This window comes from Choloepus didactylus, chromosome 4 (genome assembly GCF_015220235.1).
Source record: "Choloepus didactylus isolate mChoDid1 chromosome 4, mChoDid1.pri, whole genome shotgun sequence".
NCBI lineage: Eukaryota > Metazoa > Chordata > Mammalia > Pilosa > Megalonychidae > Choloepus > Choloepus didactylus.
Genome location: NC_051310.1, coordinates 159172784 through 159189891, shown reverse-complemented (window position 1 = coordinate 159189891; position 17108 = coordinate 159172784). Strand labels below are relative to the sequence as shown.

At 40.7% G+C, this 17108-nt stretch overlaps 1 protein-coding gene across 1 annotated transcript in view; it reads left to right on the top strand.

Annotated features, from left to right (window-relative positions):
- The window catches only part of STXBP6 (syntaxin binding protein 6), a 281376-nt gene that overhangs the window by 39766 nt on the left and 224502 nt on the right, over positions 1-17108 (top strand). The gene's annotated exons all lie outside the window — the stretch shown is intronic.

The following is a 17108-nucleotide window of genomic DNA, read 5'->3' as shown; positions in this document are numbered from 1 at the left end:
TATAATCCAAATTTTTTTATTTCATTCATTCCTTCCACAAATGTTGATTGAGCATGTCTGACGTGCTAGGCACTGTTTTGAGTGCTGGACAACATGGGCACAACTCCCTGCCCTCGCAGAGCTTCTAGTGGGGGAGGCAGGCACCCAATTAAGTAGGTCAGATGGTGATATGGGCCATGGGGCAAATTAAAACAGGGAAGGGGGTAGAGATTGTTCTGGGGGCAGGGGTAGGTGAGGGAACCATGGTCGGACCTGGGGTCCTGCACTACTTAAGGTGACTGATCAGATTGACAGATGTGAAATAGCAGAGTCCTTTACACCTTGTGGTTAACTGCTGCCAGCGTTGCCACCGCCATCCTCACAGTCACACTCAGAAAGCGTTTACCCCACACCCATTGGCAAGGTTGTTTACAGAATGAGTCACAAATGTTTGTCCTCAAGACTGACAGCCCTCATGTGGACACATGTGGAGGACTTACACATGACAGATAAACAAAGAAATGAGTGTTCCTGCAACAAATGTTTATTGAATGATGGTCTATACAAGGCATTGTAGAGGATAGCAAGATAAATCATATCTGAACTTCACCAAAGAAGCTTAAAATCTAGCAGATCATTTGCATGTCAGTGATTTAACATTTGAGAAGGATTATGAAAAGTCATACCACTTACTGAATAGTACTTTTCCTGAGGCATGATTTTGAGTCTGGTGATTTGTAAGGCTGGAGTGGGGTAACTAAGTGATGGCTCTTGATTAGAAAGTGGAATCACTGAGGGTCGTAGGGAATTACTGAACACTTTCTACTACATTTTGCTGCTGTTTGTGAGGGAAATAATATGCTGTAGTAGTATTTCCCAGTTTGGAGATGAACTCCTCTTGAGTTATTATAGGGTTGGATCCTGATAAGGGCCTTAAGGGAGTGTGGATACAGGAGAATCTCTGTCCCTTGTCTGAAGACTCTTGCAGAGAAGCTTAAGAAAAACTTCATGACCTAATTTTTGGGTCCTGATATCAGGCTATTTCCTTTTCTTCAGATATGAAGGGTCAGCCATCATTGAGTTAGAGTCCCTGGCATTTATTGTATAGACGGGATCAGAAGTTTACCAAATAGAAATATGGTTATGTATATATGCAGAGAAGTAGGACAAGGGAAAGTGTGGAAGGGGAAGGAAAAGCCCTATACTGCCACATATGAAAGTACTGTGACAGAAGTTATTGGTTGGCTACTTACCAAAATCCACGTTTTCCTCTTCCTGAGCCCACAGCAAGAATTCACTTCCCGGCCTCCCTCACAATTGGGTGTGGCCATGTGCTGAGTTCTAGCCAGCAGAATAACTGTGCTGAAGATGGAGGAACCTGTCAGCCCAAGTCCCCTGTTACATTGTGAGGAAGGGGGACGAGAAATAAAGTTCTGGGGTGTTTGAGCCACTGTATATTTTTGGGGTCTATTTTGGCAGTTGATTAGTCTCTATTAATACCAATCCTGTGTGTAGAAATGATCAAGGCAAAGACTCCAGTTTCAGTACCTTAATCTTACTTAATCAGGATATTGGACCAGGTTGCTTCCACCTGAATGGTAGAATCGGCACTCTTGGATGAGGATGGTTGGTTATTGTTCTGGTAGGCTCAGGCTGTGTGTGTGTGTGTGTGTGTGTGTGTGTGTATTACTGCACTGCCTACTAATTTCTTACAGATATCTATGCTCCTTACTATACCCCTCTAGTAGCTGAGGGTAGAGTCCAGAGAGTGCTAGCTGACTCCTGATTTTTCTTTCTCCTTCCTTCTTCCCCTCAAATATTTTAGTGCCTACCTTGTGTTAGGTGCTATCAGGGATACAGAAATGAAAGAAACAAGGATTCTGCCCTCAAAGTGCTAACAAATCTAGTTGACCAGACTGCCTCACGTGGGATTCTCAGGCAGAGGTAACAGCAAAATTAAGTCAAACTGCTTAAACAATAAGCAATTTTATCAAGAGCTGAGAGATACATTGGCTTCAGGTGCTGTTTCTAGTCAGGTTTACCTCTGAAGTGTATTCTATATAGTCCACCATGAGGTCTAGTACACAACCTTACTTACTATTGCCTTCGACTTGCCCCATGCCTATAATTCTAATATAGATCATTTAGCAGATGTGGAAAATTGTCCAGAACAAGTTGATTGAGTGCCCTTTTTCCTTTGGAATTCAGTTGAGCTGGGCCCACAGTGAAAGAATCTAAATTATTACTGTGCTGAATATTGCAGATGGTAGATAGTGAGATGAAAGGATTAGAGTGTGTAGCCTGAGAAAATCCTGCTCCACTATGTTTTTTTTTTTTTTTTTTGGCTTTTATAAAAGGATGTTTATTTGGTTACACAGTTACAGTCTTAAGGCTATGAATGTCCAAGGTAACACATCAGCAATTGGGTATCTTCACTGGAGGATGGCCAATGGCTTCTGGAAAACCTCTGTCAGCTGGGAAGGCACGTGGCTGGCATCTGCTCCAAAGTTCTGGTTTCAAAATGGCTTTCTCCCAGGACATTCCTCTCTAGGCTGCAGTTCCTCAAAAATGTCACTCTTAGTTGCTCTTGGGGTGTTTGTCCTCTCTTAGCTTCTCTGGAGCAAGAGTCTGCTTTCAACAGCTGTCTTCAAACTGTCTCTCATCTATATCTCCTCTCTCAGCTCCTGTGAATTCTTCAAAGTGTCCCTTTTGGCTTTAGCAAGCTTGCTCCTTCTGTCTCAGCTTTTATAGGGCTCCAGTGAACTAATCAAGGCCCACGCTGAATGGGCAGGGCCACAACTCCATGGAAATCATCCAATCAGAGTTATCTTTGGGGGACATAATACATTCAAACCAGCACAGCTCCTGTAACCCTTCTGGATTTTTTTTTTTTTTCCTTTGAGCACTTCCTTACTTTCTGGGACTAAAAGATGACCCATTATTATCTTGTATATTTCCTGCCCCAGTCTTGGAATCAGCTGTTTCTCAAGATCTTTGGTTCCTTTTATTGGAGGATGGAATTAGAAACCAAGATCTGGGCACTAGGTGTGCTCGTTGCTACTGGGGTGTTAAGTTGCATTTTTAAATAGCAAAAGTATTTTATGCAATAGCAGTTCAAAAATTTTAGTTTCATATTTTAAAACATTGACTGTTAACGTAGGAAATTGTTTCCAGTGACTTTATCTATGGATATATACTTTTTTGCTATAGGAATGTTAAATTTTTATTCAAAGCCCTATGAAGTAGCCCACCATTCAGAAAGAAGATAATGTACACACTTGGCCAATTTTTAAAATATGGAAATCCTTTAGGACTGTCTAAGAGTCATAAAATCATTTATTACAGACAAAAAGTTTGTCTAAGAAAATCTTGGTCAAAGATCTTGGCGCAGAAAGTACATGATTGGATGCCCTTACTTTGTCCCCTAGCTTCTTTTTTTTTTTTTTTTTTTAATATTCATTTTATTGAGATATATTCACATACCACACAGTCATACAAAACAAATCATACATTTGATTGTTCACAGTACCATTACATAGTTGTACATTCATCACCTAAATCAATCCCTGACACCTTCATTAGCACACACACAAAAATAATAAGAATAATAATTAAAGTGAAAAAGAGCAATTGAAGTAAAAAAGAACACTGGGTACCTTTGTATGTTTGTTTGTTTGTTTCCTTCCCCTATTTTTCTACTCATCCATCCATAAACTAGACAAAGTGGAGTGTGGTCCTTATGGCTTTCCCAATCCCATTGTCACCCCTCATAAGCTACATTTTTATACAATTGTCTTCGAGATTCATGGGTTCTGGGTTGTAGTTTGATAGTTTCAGGTATCCACCAGCTACCCCAATTCTTTACAACCTAAAGAGGGTTGTCTAAATTGTGCGTAAGAGTGCCCATCAGAGTGATCTCTCGGCTCCTTTTGGAATCTCTCTGCTACTGAAGCTTATTTCATTTCCTTTCACATCCCCCTTTTGGTCAAGAAGATGTTCTCCGTCCCACGATGCCAGGTCTACATTCCTCCCCGGGAGTCATATTCCACGTTGCCAGGGAGATTCACTCCCCTGGGTGTCTGATCCCATGTAGGGGGGAGGGCAGTGATTTCACCTTTCAAGTTGGCTTAGCTAGAGAGAGAGGGCCACATCTGAGCAACAAAGAGACATTCGGGAGGAGGCTCTTAGGCACATTTGTAGGGAGGTCTAGCCTCTCCTTTGCAGCAACCGTCTTCCCAAGGGTAAAACCTACGGTAGAGGGCTCAACCCATCAAACCACCAATTCCCTATGTCTGTGGTCATGTTAGCAACCATTGAGGTGGGGTAAGCCAATACCCCTGCATTCTCCACAGGCTCCTCAAGGGGGCACTACATATTTTTTTCCTTGTTTTTTCCTTTTTTTTTTTAACCTTTCCTTCCTTTTTAAATCAACTGTATGGAAAAAAAAAAATTAAAAAGAAAAAAAAAAAAAAACATACAATAAAAGAACATTTCAAAGAGACCATAACAAGGGAGTAAGAAAAAGACAACTAACCTAAGACAACTGCTTTACTTCCAACCTGTTCCTACTTTACCCCAAGAAAGTTACATAACATAGCAACATTTCTGTGAACTTGCTCCTACTATATCCATCAGAAATTAACAGACCATAGTCATTCCTGGGCATCCCCAGAACTCAACTATGTTTTAGTTGTTGGTTTCAGATAATTCAATAGCTTCCTTTGTTTAGCCTAGAACTATACTTCAGATCAGAATTTGGAGATTACCCACTTTTCTCTTATTTAGCCCATTATCAGTCTCCCTCTTCAATTTGCTCTATTATTCCATCTAGTCCTTGGTATTGTGGACTTGTCTATATTCTTTCTGAGATGATATTTTCATTGAAGGCAGGCACCATGCCTCAGCTACCTTACTCCCAAGCACAGCACAATGCTTTATGTATTATATATGTTTGGTCAATTAATTGATTACTTAAATGTCTCATACTGGTAGAACTTCTTGAGCTAGTTTCATGCTTGGTGAATAGTTCTTTCCAAAGAGTACATCACTTCCTGCTGCCATTGTGCTGATGTAAATTTCATGTGATAGTTCAGCATGTTTAACTTTGTGACACCAGCCTTGCCTAAGTCTATAATAGGTGTTACCCAGCAGGAGGTTTAAGAAGGGAAAGTGATGACATGCTAAATTGTTGTTGTATGAGTATAATGGTATGTGCCCTCACTTGGTCTAAAAGGTATTCGTAGGATTCGTGTCAGGTAGATGATACTGAACTACATCACATCCTATGCTTTTCTTGGCAAAATAATCATCTCATGTCATATGTACCATATTGCTCAATCTAATGAAAGTACAATGGATTAATCTTTGCGTGATAGCTAGGTTTGCATCATAGGTCCTGTTTATTCACTGAAGGTTTAGGAGAATTCTCTGTAAAGGGTCAAATACACATCTGTAATTAGGCTCATTTCCCTAATAAAATTACAGCTGAACTCCTTCCCTAGGGGACTTGTTACTACCATTAAAATGTGACTTTAGGAAGGAGAGTAACAGAACAGAATGGTGACTTAACAAGATTTAAAACACTAGCGGCTAAGAGAGAAGGATTTTACAGGAAGAGTGCTCCACTTTTCTTGGTAATTAGGGATTTCAGCAGCATGTCTATTCCTCCCTCTGCCACACTCCACCACCACACCACCAACTCCAGTTTAATAACTGTGGATTATAGCTGAAAGAATTGCAAGACACAGATGCTCTCTTAGGAGCAGCACATAAGAAAGCCCAAAGCCAAGAGGGAGGGGAAGAGAAACTTGAAACCTCTGGTACCTATAGCTGCAACAGACAATAAACACAACCCAACTCCCAGAAGAGACAGTGCTTTTATATGAACAGGTCTATGGAGATAACAGTGGCCTAGGTGTTAGAACAAAGATATTATTGTGTTAGGTTGTTTGAGGGTCAAATCACAAATGTTTTTCTGTTTCTCAGTCCCTGGGGACATCCCCATGAAGTAAATAAAAAAATCAATTTTTAAATATTATTCATTAAACAAACAAATATATTCCTGTAAATAAATGCCCCTATTTAAACCATTCTTCTCCAAATAATGTCCTCCACACAGGAGTAGAATGGGGAGACTATGGAATGCATAATCCTTATGCTACTATTTTATTATCTCCTCTTGGATAGAAAAGCTGAATATTATATTAGAATTAATTTTAGTATATACTCATGAAGTAAACTCATACAGTCTTTTCCTAACTTGTTTAAGATAGTATTTCAAATGGCACTTTGATATATATTATCTGATTTATTTTTTTAAAAATCCATGTGATATAGGTGGGGCAGATGAGAGACTGGAGTCTCAGAGTAAGCGTCTCGATGACTTCAGCATCATATTGACACCCCGTTTTTCACCCTTGACATCGGAGTGCTATGTTCTTCATCCCCACTCCACTTTAGCACCCACCAGCATGGTTTCTGGGGCAGACCTTCCCCAGCTTGGATTGTGGCCGCTTTGCCTTCTTCTCTTCCAATCTGCTGATAAACCCATTCTTTGCCCTTTTCTAGTTCCCTTGACCTGCTTGCTCTCAGTTCATCGACTCCCTTCTTGATTCTTTTTCCCACCAACAAGCCTAGACTCCATCAGCAGTCATCTCCACCTCAATTCTGCTCCAGAGCATCTTGGTGCCCTGACTTTCTGCTGTGTTCTACTGTGATTCATCTCTTCCACCCACTTCCTCCTCTCCCAGCCTGTGAGCACTGCTGAAGAAAAATCAAGACTCCCTGCCATCTCAGGTTACTTAACTTTAGGCTTTGATGGGCTCTTACTGCTACATAGACATTCAGCCATCCTTATTTCTTTTTGACTCCCAGCATTAACAATATCTCTCCTAGGCAGCCTGTTTTAAAGGGGATCTACCTCTTCTGAATAGTTACATCACTTCGCACCTCTCTTAGGATGCTTTACACATGTGGATGAGCCCTTTATTAGTTTGTGAGCATCTTTAGCTATAACTCACTTATCTTTGTATTCCTCCCCTGGTACTTTGCTCATAGTAGGTGTTGTGAGAATGAAGTGACTGAAAAGTTTACCTTTTGGGGTGGATTAAAATAGTGAATTTGTTTCTACTCACTGTTCTATAGAAGGAAAGCACTGTTTCTAAAGCTCCTCTAGATTTAATGTTGCATATGCTAGAAGATATGTATACGGAATTTTTATTGTTTTCTTTGTAGATCTGGGTCAAAATTACTATGGGGAGAGAAAAAAGAAACAGTTTCTCTTCTATGTGCTAACGGTTATTTGACAGAGAGCAAATTCCATTATGAGGTGTGTCCTCCCAACTAAAGTGGCTCCTCTGGGAACGGATGTGTTAATCAGTTGGCAGCATATGGGAAAACTGACATCTGTATTTGAATTAGGGAGAAATAGTAAAGTAGGAACAAAGGCCAAGGAGTCCCTTTGAGTCTGAGGAAAATTGTGTTGTTCTGCAGGATCTTGTGGGTAGGTGGTCAGTATAGTGATGTTGACCAACATAAAATAGATGGCGTTTTATTTATTTATTTTCAAGTGCTTTCTATGCAAGTGAATAAGACCAAGGTGGTAAAATATGCCCTTCATTTACTCAGAGTTTGTTCAACTTAAATAAAAAAAGTGGTATGGTACAGTGAGACGTCTCCGGCCGCCATATTCCCGGCAGCTCTCGGGAGCGTGAGGCTAGACAGTCTGAGGTGGCTGCTCGCCTCCAGCATTCACATTCCTTATTACCGCTTGGGCCTCAAAGGCACAGCAGGATATTTCCACCAGTCCCAGAGTAGCCGTTCTCGGTATAGCCAAGCAAAGCCCCCTTCCCACCCCTCGGCTTGGTAAGACTTCCCGTGTTGGCTCATGGGTGAGCTTGAATTCCTGGAATATGACGCTTTGGACATGATCTATCACGTTTTTCTGTATATTGATGGATTCCATTTGCCATTGTGCTTATGTGTATTGCCTTCACGATTGGATTAGTCCATAGTTTACTTTGTTACTGTCTTAGCTTAATTTTGGTATCAGGATTCTTTCAGTATTATACATTGCAATGGGAATATTCTCCCTTTTTCTCTTGTCTAGAAGCCTTTTTATAAGCCTGAGATAATTTCTTTAAATTTTTTAGAATATACTTGTAAAAAAAAAAATAAACATAAGGACTGGATTAGTCCCTGGCAGTATATGGTCTGTGATTTGGTAACTGTCAGGGAAGAATCTGAAGACAGAGGCTTTTCTTATTCCTTGTGAGAACAAACTATTTGCATGACTGTCTTTCTGCCTCTGCCTTTGATGATCAGGTCCTTCCCAACAGGACTTAGTAAGTGATTAGTTAATATACTGGGTAGAATGCAAGGAGAATTAAGGTCCCTGCCTTAAAATCATCCACCGCCCAACACATAGCACTCCTGAGGATTAATATGTAAAGGTTGTAAGGGAATGTTTGTTCACTGGTATGAGAGTAAGGCACATATGTCACTCAGGATGAAAAGATTCTGCATTTTCTCCCATAGGCAGTAGTGTTTTGTCACTTCTTGGGAATGGCCAGAATTGAGCTTCCTTTCTCTTGAATAGTGGTTTTAAGGACTATTGTTTGAATTTTATGTGTAGTTGAATAATATTACCCCAAATAGTTTTCTATTTAAAAAACAAAAAAAGAGAAAAGGCATCTCTCCCAGCTCAGGGCCTGGATCTTAGCAGTGTTTACATTTTCAATGTCTGCCAAGCCTATAGTAGGTGTTCAATAAACTCAGATTGATTTGCAAAAATACAAGAGTTCTAACAGGTGACTAAAAGTAGCTGAGCTTTATTTAGAGTCCTATTCAAGAAGTCATGGTCTCTGCCCCTGTGAAAGTGGTTCTCTGGTAACATAGAGAACATAGTGAATCCAGGAAAGCAAATGAGTACAGTAATGACTTGTGAGTCCTCTGTTAGAAGTTGCAAAATATACAGTGGGGTTAAGGGCTAGTTTGATTGGATTGGGGAGGAGGAATTGGGTATGAACGAGCAGCTATAAGGGGGGTTTGCACTGAGTCTTGAGATACTGGTGTTTGATAGATGAGTAGATGACAGAGGGAGCACAAGAATAAAGGCAGGGATGATGGCATCAGTATGGGTTTGGGGAAGTACAAGGAAGTTGACTTGGCTGCAGAGTATCACTATCTGTATGTGAGAGGGTTGTGTTGGAGAAGATCGTGAGGACCATGGAGACAGGAAAAGTGTAGAAAGTGGTCTAGAAATTGCTCCTTCCTGTTTCTGCCACATAGATGCTGTGTGAGTTTAGATAAAGTCACTTCCTCTCTCCAGGACTCTGTGTTCTAATCTGTAAAATGAGAGGGTTGGATTAGAGTAGTGGCCTTGCATGCATCTATTTTTTCTTCCTTTCTTTAGAAATAGAAGTTTCATTCAAAATATATTATACTTAGAATTGGAAACAAATAAAGCAGATTAAAGTTGAGCTATTATAGTTGAAGGATGGGGCTGTGATGTTGGTGCTTCCCTCAGTCTGTCCTCAAAGAGGCTCCTGGGGGGTTCTTTGGAACCTCAGGACTCTGGGGGAGCACGAGTGGAAAGCCCTTTCCTAATAGAACAGGAGTGTCTTTTTCAGTTTTGAAGATTCTACAACTATGTCATTACACCCGTCTGATGCATCTTTCACCTTTAGATTTTGTTTCTCCATTGGCCTAATTTCTTCCCAAGTATCCAAGGTTCTGCTACACATCCAAGTTTAGTGCCATTTCTCATTACACTTGAACCTCTTCTCTACTTTATGCCCCTCTTCTTGCCATTTTTCTTCCTTCATATCTCTTCTGTTTCTTATTGATTACCCCATCCTTCTTCAATTTGTGTGAACAGTCTGGCCTTTTTAGGATGAAAAAGAAAATTATAATAGGCAGCATTTATTGAGTGCCCACTGTGGGTGCTGTTCTAAGTATTTTGTGTAAATTATCTCATTCATCCTCATGACAAGTTCATGAGGTAGGTGTCAACATCATTCTTATTTTACAGATGAGGAAACCGAGGCAGGCACAAAGAGGCAAATACCTTGATTGAGGTCATTGAGTAAAACTTGTCAGAACTGGGATTCAAAGGTAGGCAAGTTGACTCTAGAACTCTACCACTTAATCATGGCCTAAAGCTTCTTCATTTTCACACGCTTAGCTGTCAGTTATCAGGAAGGGTATATTACTGTTCATTCGTGTATCTTTGTATGCTTTGGGCTATGTCTCTGCTACCAAAATTTCTCCTCCTTTCCTTTCCCCTTTAGAGAAGGAAGGTACATAGAGGCCCTCTGTGATGCCAAGAATGAGATGGTTGAGATTTAACTGAAACTCACAAGAGAGGTGATTTGGGTGTTATTGTTTTGAATGGATTCCTAGAAACGCAGCAGAGGGAAATGAGGTTGAGAGATTCAGGTATAGGAAGCCTATTTAGGCTGACAGTTACAAGACTACCAAGGAATGTGATACGAGGAGAGAAGGCAAGGAGAAAAAGGGGCAGGCCAGGTGTGTGATCCATTGTCAAATTCAATTGACAGTAAAATGGGCATAATTTTGTATTTTACAAAAACTAAACAACTTTGAAGAATGATTTCTCCTTAGACCCTGCTGTGTTATTTTAACCTCATGCAGGGAATTCTTAATATAGTTACCTGAAAGTAACTAAGGAGGGTTATGCACCATCATTGATTTCTGTTAACTATGTTCTTGCTACCAAAAGATCAAGGAAAAATGTAAATGATTAACCAAATTCCTGAAGACTAAACCTTTGAACTGCAAAATTTTATGTTTGTTCAGCAAAAACAAGTCCACTAAATGGCCAAGAGGCATAAAAGGAAACTTAACCTAGGAACTTTTCACCAATATTCTACTTATTTCATCGTAATAAATTCAGAAGTATGAAAGATAAGTTTTGAGAAGTAAAATTCACTTAGATTTGTTACTTTTATCCTTAAAGTTATAAAACTGTAGGAAAGTACAGTCTTTTCTCCTATTTCAGCTGCTGGGGAGGGGGGTTCCAAATGTGGGAACACATCTCTAATTTATACAGTAAATCTATATAGAGAGATCAATATAAAGATTTGTACCTCATTGAAGCACTTTTCTTTCCATTTATTGAGTTCTGGAAGCAATGTTCAGATTTATAACAATTTCTAGTCTGGTGTGTGGCTTTTGAAAGGAAAGAAATAAAGCAAGTTTATTGGGGTCTCAATATACATTTTGCTTTAGAACAGAGGTTGGAATCAGCCTAGGCTTTCTAAAAGGGGAAGAGAGTGGGCTAAGAAAATGTCCAAGGGAATTTAGTTACTGTTTGTTTAAAGTAGTTTTTCTATGTGACCCATGGATGAATTGCAAACATAGAGATTTTATGGTATTTTCCAAGAGCTTCTTGGTAATTTGGATACCCCTAAAAGAGAAAAAAATTTTCTAAGGGAGCCCATGGAAGCTAAGGATAATGATGTTTTCTGTAAAATTTTTACAATGCTGGAGATTGGCCTTCAAGTCCAAAGATTGTCTTAGAGGTCGATACAAAATCCAACCTTCTTTAAGAAGTATTCTCAAGTTCTCCCCGGTAGGAATTAATCTGTACCTTCCTATTCAAAGATTAATTCATTCATTTAGCAAACTATTATTGAAGACCTACTATGTGAGATTAAAACTCTGAGCAAAATAAACATGGTGCTTATCTTCCCAGAATTCTTGATTTCATGGGAATACTGAGTAAGTACACAGTTAACAGACAGTATTGTTACTGCGATAGTGAATGAGATTCGGCCTGCAGGTAGATCTGGGGAGACTTCTGGAGAAAGTGTCATTTATGCTAAGCAGCAGTTAACTGGGTGAACAGAGAGGTTTAGGGGCATTACATACACAAGTCTTGGGAAACAGTTTGGGGAAGATCATGAAAAGGTTAGAATAGGCACTGTGGTTCTAAAATGAGAAGGTGTTCAGAAAGGTTGGAGCTTGGAGGATGAGAGGATGAGGGAGGAGGAAGTTGTGGCAAGAAGAGAAGCTAGATAGAGAAACGGTGGCTCTAGAACCCCAAGACCCTTATCAAACCCATTGCGCTGAGCGAGTGGTAAGCCATTGTGATAAAATGGATGTTGTAGAAAATTCACTGTAGTTGCCGGGAATTATTGGAGAGAGGCAAGGAGGTCATTGCTGATCAAGGTCGAAGAGGTAAGCGACCCAATTCCAGAATCCCATTTTTAGGGTCTGTTTCTTGGGAACCACTCTTGTTAGCAAATGCTGTTACCAGTCAGGGTCTAGTTAAAAAATAGAAGCAAAGTTAGTATTTCAAATAGAAGTGATTTAACCTAGGGAACTAGGGACACAGGTCCTGGAGAGCTGAAAGAAAAATAGTGGAAGCAGAGATAACCTAGATATTAGTAACTCTAGGAAGCAGCTGCCATCCCTAGGGCTGGGAGAACAAAGGGGGATAGGTGCTTAAATCTAGAAACTCAGAGTGGGGGCCACGGTGGAGCTGGTGTGCTGTCAGGAGGTGTGTGGACCTCTGGGGAAGGGCTGCCTGTGGCCAGCTCTGATTGTCAAGGTGGGGTGGGTGGCCCATGGCAGGTGTACAAAGTACTAAAGGCACAGGGAACTGGAGTTGTCTGAAACTGGAAGCAAACAGGGGCTGAAAAACAGGAAGAGTTCCTTCTCCCCACCTCTGCCTTCCATTCTCTGCCAGTGGCGCCCATTGGCAGAATCTAACAAGAGGCCAGTTGCAAGGGAGTTGGGGAATTGTGTTTTGCACGTTTTTAGCTCCAGCATCACAGAGCAGAATTTAGAGTGGTAGGCTTGAGATACAGCTAGTAAATAATCCGCCCCAGACATTTTAGAAAAATAACTTTAGCTGTACTGTGAGAAGTAGATTGGAGGAAGACAAAACTGGGCACACTGGTAGATCAGCTCAGGAGTCAGAGGTCATTGATAGTAATCTGGGCAGGAGAAAATGGCAGCCTGGTGTAGGGCAGTGACAAGAAAGAGAAAGAAGTATGTAGATGTGGAGAGATTTAGAAAGTAGTATTGAACAGAATTTGGTGAGTGATCTATGGAGAAGAATGTGGGATGGAATAAAAGGGGAGTTTAAGAGGTACCATGTGTTTCTGACTTAGGCAGACTGTTTACTGAGATAGGAAAAGTTAAACTCTGGGGGAAGACAATATCTGGGGCAGGTATCTGGGAGAAAATGTAGATGTGCTATGTCTACAACCTATGTGTGGTTCTTTTTTGTTTTTCTCCCTTCACTAGTTGCTGTCTTGGTCCCCTACATTCTACAATATAAAATATTTATTTTACATTTTTCACAGAGTTCACATTAGTGGTACCATACAATATCTCTCTTTTTGTGTCTGGCTTATTTCACTCAGCATTATGTCTTCAGTGTTCATCCATGATGTCATATGTTTCACAACCTTGTTCCTTCTTACTGCCGTGTAGTAGTCCATCGTGTGTATGTACCACATTTTGTTTACTACGGGTGGTTCTTGAAGTTTTAGGAGTGAATGAGACTATGAAGGGAGAACATAGAGTGCTGAAAGAAGACAGTATAGGGCAGAGCCCAGAAAATATCATTTTAGGAAAGAACACAAATAAAGGAGAAAAGTTTGCAAAAGATACTGTAAAAGAGTGGTCAGAGAGGCTGCAAGAAAACAGAATGTGTAGCATCCGCAAAGCCAGGGAAGGATATTCCAAAAGGAGGTCATAGTTTATAGTTAACAGTCGAGGCATTCTAGAGTGGATTGTTCAGTACTGTTTGTTCTTCTGTTACCATACTCATTAAGTCTGTCTGCTTTTTCAAGTTATTTATGGATGTTTCTCTTCCAATTTAATGTGAGGTCCTGGGATAGCATGCCATATATACCTCAGCATCAGACATTCATATTCTGTGCATATATATGCTTCATACATTTTGTTGCATTGGATTATCAGGAACTGGTAAATTACAGCTTGCGGTCATCGATTGTTTTTGTAAATAAGGTTTTATCGGAACACAGACACACCCATTCTTATGGTCCATGGCTGCTTTTGTGTAAGTCACAGCAGAATTGAGTAGTTGTGACAGAGGCTTAGCCTACGAAGCCTAAAATGTATATTCTCTGGGCCCTTACATTTGCTGCCCCCTGAATTATGGTCTTGAAGCTGCCTTAGCTGTTTTATACAAGCTGATAAGATTGTGTCTTTGACTTTTTTTTTCTTTCCCAGTTTTAAAAATCTGTTTAATATGGTTAGAGAAAATGTGGAGCATAGACTGTGCCCTCTCGGGGTTGGTCCTGCCCTTGGTTTTGGTCTGGAAACAGCAGAGCCAAGGGAAAGAAAGAAACGAGTGGATGGTTACCACAGCCCCTTTCAACATGACTGTGGGGCTAAGTAGTACCCTTATAAGGAAAACTGCTAGGGCAAGGAAGGTGGGAAAAGAGAGAGGATAGATCCATGCATTTAAGATACTTTTTTTTTCTTTTTTTTAAGCTCTGTGATGTACCCGGTACTGTACTAGGTGATGGGATTACGCTTGTAGCTCAGAATCTGGTTGGAGACATAGACCCATAAGCAAAAGCTTACATTTCTCTACAGGGTGATGACACAGTGATAAAGCTGAGGGCATGTGGTGCCAAGAGTGGCACCTACCCCAACCTGGGGAGAAGCAGCGGGAGGAAGGAATGAGCCTATTGGGAAGAGGGCCACCGGGTCTTTAGGTTTCACATTGCTCCTTGCTAGCTGGGAGGGGATGGGGAGGATACAAGGCGAGGGGCGGCCTTTGACCAGCTCCCTAATGGGAAGTCCTACGTGAGAAGTAGGGCCCTCGAGGCTGTGTAATAATGGAGAAAAGGCAGTTCTGAGAGATCTACTTGTCTGAAACCAACGTTTGTCTTCTAGGCATTCATTTTTAGATGCCATATTTAGTGTGGTTTCAGTTTGTGAGAATCATAACCTTGAATTGGTTGATTTTCCCCTTACATAAAGTACAAAAGTCATCTTGCATTAACATGTCTTTTGACTAGATCTGTCTTGCCTCTAGGGATGATAAAAGCTCAGTGAGCTGAGCAATGAAAGTTCTCTGTGTATTTAAAACTTGGAACTTGCTATCGTTTTACTATTCACACCTCTTAATAACAACTTACACATCCACATTGATCTGACTGTGTTCTCCCAGTGACCCATATGAGCTTATTTGAGCAGGTGTTAGGCCTAATATATAAATAAGGAAAGTGAAACACACACTTGCAGATTTTAAGTCATTTGCTAATGTTCATTGCTTTCGTTAGATTCTTTGGTTGCAAGTAACATCAACTCATAAGTCCTTCAGTGAAAAAAGACTTTTTCCTATACCTGTATATGAACTGGAAAGGTTGGCAAACCCAGGTTCCTCTTCTTCCTGTCCCACTCCTTCTCCCTCTCCCTGCTTACCTCTGCATATAGACACCATCCTTTCCCCTCTCTACAGATGGGCTTTCTCTGTAACTTTTGCTTGTATGTGATTTATCATTTCCTCTCGGCCTTTCTTTGCATAACTGGCCTTAAACCTTTGGCTCTCATTGCTAATTGGGTCACTTATTCTGCTTTCATTTAGCTTTCTCAAAGAGACTCTGATTGCCCCAGCTGAGTTTTTCAAAGGAAGCCATATTGTATCTGGATCAGATGCCCTGCTTGGGTCAAGTGCCCACCCCCTTTCCACTCACCAGGGGCCAGGGAGAGGCACCCACCTGGTTCACAAAACAGGAGGTTGACTTTCCTTCAGGAGCATCAGGTGAGAGGCAAGGCATCCTGAGATGTGACCTGTTACGCCCGTTGTCTGCCTGGCACATAGCTCATTTTCCTACACACAGATGTCCCCTTCTAACATGATCCAAACCTCATAGGTAAAATCATGAATTTATTTACCCTTTCCTCAACGGGAAGCAACCCAAAGTTATAGGCCCACTTAAAAAGCATTATCTCAATCTAAATCCACAATTTTCAATCCTGTTCACTATGTCCTTAGTTCTCTCATGATCCAGGCTAGCCATTTGGCAACCCATGGGCTAAATGGTAAATGTAACCAACATTGCCCTATGTACAATGGTGAGCCACTATCTTAATTCTCATTTAAGAAAGGGGAGAAGAAATCTCCTCCCCTCAAACTACCCCAATCTAGTGGTGAGCAAGACACTGTACATGTGTCACTGGCTCAGCATGCTTTGTCTGGTAGAACAAGGCCCGTGTCTGGTGATGGGTGGTCCCCTTGCTACCTTCTGAGATCACATGCTTGGAAACAGTAAGGTGGATAGGAGGAGCTTGATTCCTTGACCTGTCGCCTCACCTCTTTAACAGTGAAATGGGTTCCTTGATCTGTAAACCAATTCTGCCCCCTTACATCTTGGAGCTTCTGTGAGGAACTCTACCACCACAGCAGTTGGCTCCCTGCTTCCAGCTGGCACTGGGATATTGGAGACAGCATCTGACAGTTCGTATTTAATACTCAGGCTTGTGGATTGCTTGGGAGACCATGCCTTGCTGCTGAATTGGTTTGTATCAGGCTTAGGTCCCAATTCCTTTGGATTAGCTTTTGTTTTTTGTTTTTTTTCCCCCCTCATGGCACAATCATATAGAACTTTAGTTGGCTGTTAGTCAATTTTGTTGCTAGGCGTTTATTCAATGGTTTTTTTTTTCTTAATGGAGAAGTTGAATATTTCATTGTTATTAAAGGGCTTCTTATTTTGCTGCAAGGCTGTTGCTTCGTTATATGACAATAGCACCAGCAAACATGGTATATTGCAAAATTAAGATAGCCCTGCTCCTCACCTGACTGTACAACTAACAAAAACTTACATCCACTCCCAGTTATTTCCAATGAAAATATCATTAAGTATTTTGACCCAAATCCAGGGACTGAAATAAGCAAGTTACAATATTATGTAACCTTAAGATAATAATCTTACCCATGAATTACATAAATTTTACAAGTAGTTTTTACCTCCAATAATTTCATGAATTCTGACTATAATAACTAGATCCTAGTCTAAATCACTGGGTGATGTGAAAAAGGTGCCAACTGTGTCTATCTGCTATCATTAGAAAGTTAACGGATATTCTCTTTACGGAGCATAGTTGGAACAAGTAGTTTC